The sequence below is a fragment of the Caloenas nicobarica genome, chromosome 21 (assembly GCF_036013445.1).
Source record: "Caloenas nicobarica isolate bCalNic1 chromosome 21, bCalNic1.hap1, whole genome shotgun sequence".
In the NCBI taxonomy this organism is placed as follows: Eukaryota; Metazoa; Chordata; class Aves; order Columbiformes; family Columbidae; genus Caloenas; species Caloenas nicobarica.
Window position 1 is genome coordinate 6,490,724 of NC_088265.1, and position 6,744 is coordinate 6,497,467.

At 51.9% G+C, this 6,744-nt stretch overlaps 1 pseudogene; it reads left to right on the forward strand.

Annotated features, from left to right (window-relative positions):
- The first annotated feature begins 5,532 nt into the window (after positions 1 to 5,532).
- Positions 5,533 to 6,465, forward strand: LOC135997201 (olfactory receptor 14C36-like; annotated as a pseudogene).
- The last annotated feature ends 279 nt before the right edge of the window (positions 6,466 to 6,744 follow it).

Sequence of the window (6,744 nt, forward strand, 5' to 3'; positions counted from 1 at the left end):
CGTCACTCAGCATCAATTTAGGCATATTTAGTGCTTTTCTGTGACTACATTTTCTGCACAGATGATCATAAAAAGACAACCTTTTCGTAAGAGATGGCCGAAAAGGCCCTGTTATGGACAGGGAAGTTTACCATAAGCTCTGGGGGTAGTTCAGAACAGTAGAAAAAGCACCTGCAATATGCAAAACAATCAAGGCCACCTCTGAAGATCAAGCAACCCTTAGCAGCCATGCTTGGCCATGTGTAGGTCTGGAAGAGGTGTTTGGGGATGTGAGTGAGGAACAAGGGGATGGCTGATGGCTTCAGTGAAGCCTCAAAACCATGTCTAAAACCAGCAATGGAAAAGAGTTGATGCCTGTGCGTGGAGGTTGAGGAAGGGGATTGTCCTGGGAAGATGTCAGGAAGGCAGGCCTCTCCTGTGCAAACCAAGGGTGATAACAGATGTTTCCATCTTGTGTGCAGGCCTCAGCCTGGCAGATGGGCAATGCCCACTGCTGGGGTGGCTGTGCTCAGTTATCCACATGAGCTGACCTTGCACTTTTCTTCCTTCACTCCCTAGACTTGGGCGGACCTCAGGAAACATCCATGAGCCTGGAGGACGCACTCACCTCCTGGGGTGGGGTCCCATCACTGCAGGGGAAGAGGAAGGGTTTGTGAGACACGTGGGCATGCAGGGAGAGAGCAGTGTAAGTGTAGCGGTGAGTGTGTTAAAGGCAGGAAGAAGAAAGGAAATATTGGAGAGTCTCATGCTGAAGAGAAATAGGTTGAGTTTTGTTTTTGAGGCAGCAGAAGAAGGAGGATGTGCTTTTAAGTGCTGGGATGTGGAACTGAATTGTAGCATGTCCATAGCATGGAAATCTTGGGAATTAAATGAGCATTAGCTAGGCTTTGGGAGAAACCAAATGGATTGTGGGGAACTCACAGGCATTGGAAAATCCTCAGAAAACCACAGCTTGGTGTTGGAAGCAAGCAGTGGGACAGTGTAGGTGTGGTGGGGATGGCCAATGGCCTTAATGGGGTTTCACACCTGAGCAGACTTGAGACCCTTGTCCTCTTGACTATGGCTTCTGTCTCTTACACTGAGCTCCATGAGAGCGTGGCAAGTCCTTACAACTCCAAGGCCTTGTTGCCTCCTCATCTACCCTCCACAGAGCCCAGGAGGTGTCCTACTGCTGACGTGCACATGGAATCACACACTCCCACATAACATTGTCTCCAGGAAGACCTGAGAGCATCCTGAGGGGAAAGTATATGCCTCCCCAGGGGCTGGGAGTCTGTTCTTTGTCACCCCACTTGGCAAAGCACGTCAAGGGCTTTCACAGTGGCCTCCACATTTAAATTTCCTCTTGGAACAAGTGTCTCTGACTTCCTGCTTCACCAGCCCCCAGGGACAGGAACCTTGTCTGCTCGTTCCCTACATGGTCTCTTCAGTGACGGACCTCAGCAGGGCCTACTAACACCCTCAGAAACCTGGAGGTTTGCTTCTGACTTTTACGTCTCTAGAGGCATGCTCCATCTTTAAGGATCTGCAGATCAGGACCTGGGCACCAGAAGGCTCATTAAAATGCAAAACACTCCATGGAGCCAAGTCTGAGCACAATTTTCCTTTAGTCTTCAGATCTTCTGTGAGATTTCAGGAGGGCAGTCAAAGTGAGAAGATGGCAAAGCAAAGAGGCAAAGCAAATAAAGAGCTTGATTTTGAAAGGCAAGTTCTGATGTATTTGGGTTATGGGAATGTCTTCATGTAGAGTCTGCACCACCTTGACCCATGTGGATGGCCTGGCACAGCCACCCCCAGCAGGGAGCATTCCCCATCTCTGAGGCTGAGACAGTCAAGATGCAAACCTCTGCAGTGCCTCCAGGCAGAGTGTGACTCATTCTGCATGACCCTCCAAGCCTCTATCAGCTCATTTTTCTTCCTCTACCTATCCCTGCAACTATGAGGCCTACAGGAGCTTTGGCTTTGGCATCGTCCTGACATCCTGGGGCAAGGTTTCTAAATTCCTCCTTTGCAGCTTCCGCTGTTTCCACCTCTTGTGTGTTGCCTTTGTGCCCTGGAGCTCAGTCAGTTCAGACAAGCAGCCTCCTGGGATGAATGCTTTTTTTCATGGGTACTTCAAGAGATCATTCTTGTGCTTGGAAGAGGCTGTCCTGTAACGCCTACCAGATATCCTTCCACCTTCAGTGCTGCTTCCCATGGCACCGCTTGTATCAGTCTCCCAAGTACATCAAGGACTCCTCCTCTGGAGTCTCAGGTCTGGGCTCTGCTGCTGGCCTCACTGCCCTTTGGCACTTGGGACCCCACTATGTCCTGGTCATGGCAGCCAAGGCTGACATTGATTATCACATCCCTGATCAGCTCTTCCTTGCTGGGCAGGATCAGGTCAAGGTGAGCATCAGGGCTTTGACACGACATGGTGCACCTCCTGGCAGTGCACATTTGGGCCACAGTACCACAGCTGTGGCACCATAGTAGAGCATTTGGGTCGGAAGCCTGTTCAGTGCTACACCACCTGGGTTCCCACCATCTAAAGGGACATAGATTGGCTCTGTGATACCCCTCTTGTAGTGCCAGTGCCAGGCACTAATGCCTAGTGCTGGGCCTAATGAACAGCATTTTAAACCATACCTCACAGAGTCTGAGTGCGTTTCTTTCTGGGATCATACCAGACCAGCACCTCCTGGGGAAAAACACACTCCCAGCACTCTTGGATGCAAACCCTCTGACTCCAAGGACTGCTAAGGCTGCGGTTTGCTCATGAAACCCCTGGCTTGATCCCCATCCACCACAGTTGTTGCCCTCCAAAGTCCTGCCTGAAAGCACAAAGGCCTGGAAGACCTTGCTGGTGGCAACTGCAGACATAGAGTATCTCAGGTCTACCTACACCTCGTCTCACTAAATTCGGTAGTAGTCTCACTATATTTAGGATTCTTCTTCAGCTGTTTCTGAAAGTAGCAACAGCTTATCTTGGGGTCCTTCAATTCCTTTTGGAGTTTTAATTGTGTTTTGATATGAACCATCGCTGTTCTTGGAGGACTGTTTCACAGCAGGATCCCCTGGAGCCCCAGGGACACTCGGAGGGAGCCCAGAGGGGACAGAGAAATTGCTGCCTTGGGCTGCTCCTCTGCTGCTGAGCTGGGCTGGGCTCCTGGGACACAGGGAGCTCATGGCAAGCAGCAGTGCTGCAGAGAGACAGCTCTGTCCAGGAGCAGCTCCCCTGCAAAGTGCAGCAAGGCTGAGGGCTCTGCCTGCAGCACCGAGTGGAGAGGAGCCAGGCAGAGAGAGGTGAAAGACAACGTGGGGTGGGAGGATGCTGAGAGCTCACTGAAAGACAAATCTTCACAGCCCTTAAAAGAGTAAGTCTCTGGCTATAGCCCAGTTCAGCTGCAGTTCCTAAAAACATCCTAAAGCTGGCACATCCCACAGCCTAGGGCATCTGTCAGGAGGGCCCTTGCAGTTTCTCCAGTGTAGAGAAAACAGAAGTTATATAGAGCTGAACTTCCCTGCTGTACCTTCAGAGGGACAGGGCATGTCTGTGTCCTTCACCCAGGGATGGCTGCAGAGTGTGAAGCTGGATGTGCATCCAGGAGCGCCCAGGGCTGTCCTTCAGAGCAGGGTCCCTGCAACCCCAGGGGCTGTGTCCCAGGGCAGGGACTCTGCCGCCTGCCAAGTTCAGCACTCAGCGTGCCCGGGGAGATCTCGAAAACACTAAGGGAAGCAGCTCTGGGTGGAAGAAGCAGCTCCTGGCTGGAGAGTGTTCTGCTGTCGCGAGGGTCCTGCGTGGATCAGGGATGATCAAATCTCCACATCATCCTCAGGACATTTCCAATGGGCTTTTTCAATGAGAAGGTAAAGGCAGAGATTACAGTAAAGCTAAGGAGCTTTCCCAAGTCTATGTTTTCAATTTGTTTCTCTTGGGGAATTAGAGAGGAGAAATGGAAAAGGAGCTCTCATGCTTGAACAAGTCACTGAGACTGCTGAGCTGTTACTTCAAGCAGTCAGTAGGTCTGATATGAGCCTCCTGATGAGCCTTCATCCACTCCTCTGCCTATGCACAGAGGCAGCATCGCCTTTGCTGGACCCAGCAGGATCAGTCTGACCTGTCTTTTTTTTCAAGGCTGCAAAGAGGAAGATGCTCCCAGGCAGTGGCCTGCAAACAGGCAGGTGTCTGTAGGGCCAGGGTGAGGGCACAGAGGTTGGGATGGGGTCTGTGAGCACTGACAGGGAAAAGACATGGCACAGGGAAATCCTTTCCAGGAGGAGAATCTCCTGGAAGCAGAAGTGTGATCTGGGAAGGAGTGGAAACTAAACCCAGAACTGTTGTGGGAGGGAGAATGCAGAAATCTCTGTATGATCCCCTCCAGTGCAGAGCCCTCCCCTGAGCAGCCCCCTCACCTCCTCTCCCACCCAGCAAAGCCTCTGCCCTCAGGGCCGGGGGCTCCAAGGCATGAACCAGCTCCCATGCAGCCAGAGCTCCAGTTCCCTCTGCAGAGCACAGGGGCTGAGAGCAACTGCCCAGCAATATTGGTGTGTGGGAGGTGGCTGCAGAACTAGGGAAGGGTGACGCTGTCTGAATGCCCGGCTGCCTCTGCCCTGGCCTCTCTCACACCCACCCTCACGGGATTTTTCCTTCTTTCTCCACTGCTCTCTGTTCCTGTTGTTGTGATCTTGTTCTTGCTGTCAGGCTCTCTGGGGATGGGAGTTTCAGCTGCAGAGTCAGAGTCTGATCTTGTGGGTCCTTTCCTGCAGCTATGTCCCCACAGAGAACCACAGAGGTGCCACGACAGACAAAATGCTGTTTGGTTTGTGAAATGAGCTAAATGTGGGGTGCTGAGACCTTAGAAAAGGGTGAGACGTGTAGTGGTCTGAGGTGGATCCCCCTGCTCTCAGCAGTGTCTGGTTGCTTTTCAGGGTAACATGGGAGTGTGATCAGCCTTCATCACAGAAAGGTGCCAGCCCAGGGCAGCTGGGAGAAAGGAAGAGGGACAGACCAGCTCCCCTCACTCTGCACTAAGCCACAGGCATCCTCTTGCCTCGCAGGACTCGCTCTATTCTCCCTGAATGCAGCAGAAATGATGATGGTTTCTAGCATCTAAGAACACTCCCCAGGGTGAGAAGGGAGAAGGAGCTGCAAAAAGCCATAAACCTCTCAAACTGCCTTCCACCATCTCATTTCCTTATCCCTGGCAGTGCAGATGCTGACAGGCCCTTCTGCACCATTAGCAGATTCATCTGACAAAGCTGAACCCCAGGACTGGCCCCTGCCCCACATTCCCATGACCCCACTGCTGCAGAGCAGGGCTGACTCCTCAGCAGCCAGTCGGCACAGGACCTGCTCCTAATGGCACCTCCAGGAAGCACCAGCCAGGGCTCCATCCACGGAGCTGAAAAAAGGTCTCCTGGAAAAGGAAAAGGCTGTGTGTAGCAGGGGGAGAGTGTATGAGAAACGGCTTAGACTTTGCTCAGACAAGTCTCCCCAAAATTCTCACTGTCTTTTTCTTCTATGATAGTCTCCATAGCCAAAATCAGCAAATGTCCAACAGCAGCTCCATCACTGAGTTCCTCCTCCTGGCTTTCACAGACACACGGGAGCTGCAGCTCTTGCATTTCTGGCTCTTCCTGGGCATCTACCTGGCTGCCCTTCTGGGCAACAGCCTCATTATCATCGCTATAGCCTGTGACCAGCACCTCCACACCCCCATGTACTTCTTCCTCTTCAACCTCTCTCTCGTTGACCTGGGATACATCTCCACCACTGTCCCCAAGTCCATGGCCAATTCCCTCTGGAACACCACAGCCATCTCCTACACAGGATGTGCTACACAACTCTTTCTGTTGGTCTTTTCAGCTTCAGCAGAGTATTGTCTCCTCACCATCATGGCCTATGACTGCTACGTTGCCATCTGCAAACCCCTGCACTATGGGACCCTCCTGGGCAGCAGAGCTTGTGTCAACATGGCAGCAGCTGCCTGGGGCACTGGGTTTCTCTATTCCCTGCTGCACACGGTCAATACATTTTCACTACCACTCTGCAAGGACAATGCTGTGGACCAATTCTTCTGTGAAATCCCCCAGATCCTCAAGCTCTCCTGCTCAGACACCTACATCAGGGAAGTCTGGCTTCTTGTGGTGTCTTTCTCAGTGGCATTCGGCTGTTTTGTTTTTGTTCTTTTCTCCTATGTGCAGATCTTCAGGGCTGTGCTGAGGATCCCCTCTGAACACTGACAGCACAAAGCTTTTTCCACATGCCTCCCCCACCTGGTTGTGGTGTCCCTGTTTGTCAGCACTGTCATATTTTCCCACCTGAAGCCCCCCTCCATCTCCTCCCCATCCCTGGATCTGGTGGTGTCTGTTCTTTACTCAGTGGTGCCTCCAGCAGTGAACCCTCTCATCTATAGTATGAGGAACCAGGAGCTCAAGGATTCAGTGTGGCAACTGATGACTGGCTGTTTTGTGAAGCAATAAACTGCCCATCATCATCTGCATAGCATGTATAATGTAAATCATTTTCTCACTGAGTGGTTGTGCCCGTGTCCACTGGACACCCTAGAGAACCTGCCCCAGATCAGTTGCCATGGACTGGTCCCTCACAACCACCATTTCCAGCACTGGCTTCTCACTTCAGCTTGAAGAGGTTCTTTGTCCCTCCCTGGCAGTACAGCTACTGAGTAGGTCAGATATGTGTGTTTGCATTGTACAGATGAAATGTAAACAGACGTATAAAGTGCTTCTGTAAACAGACGT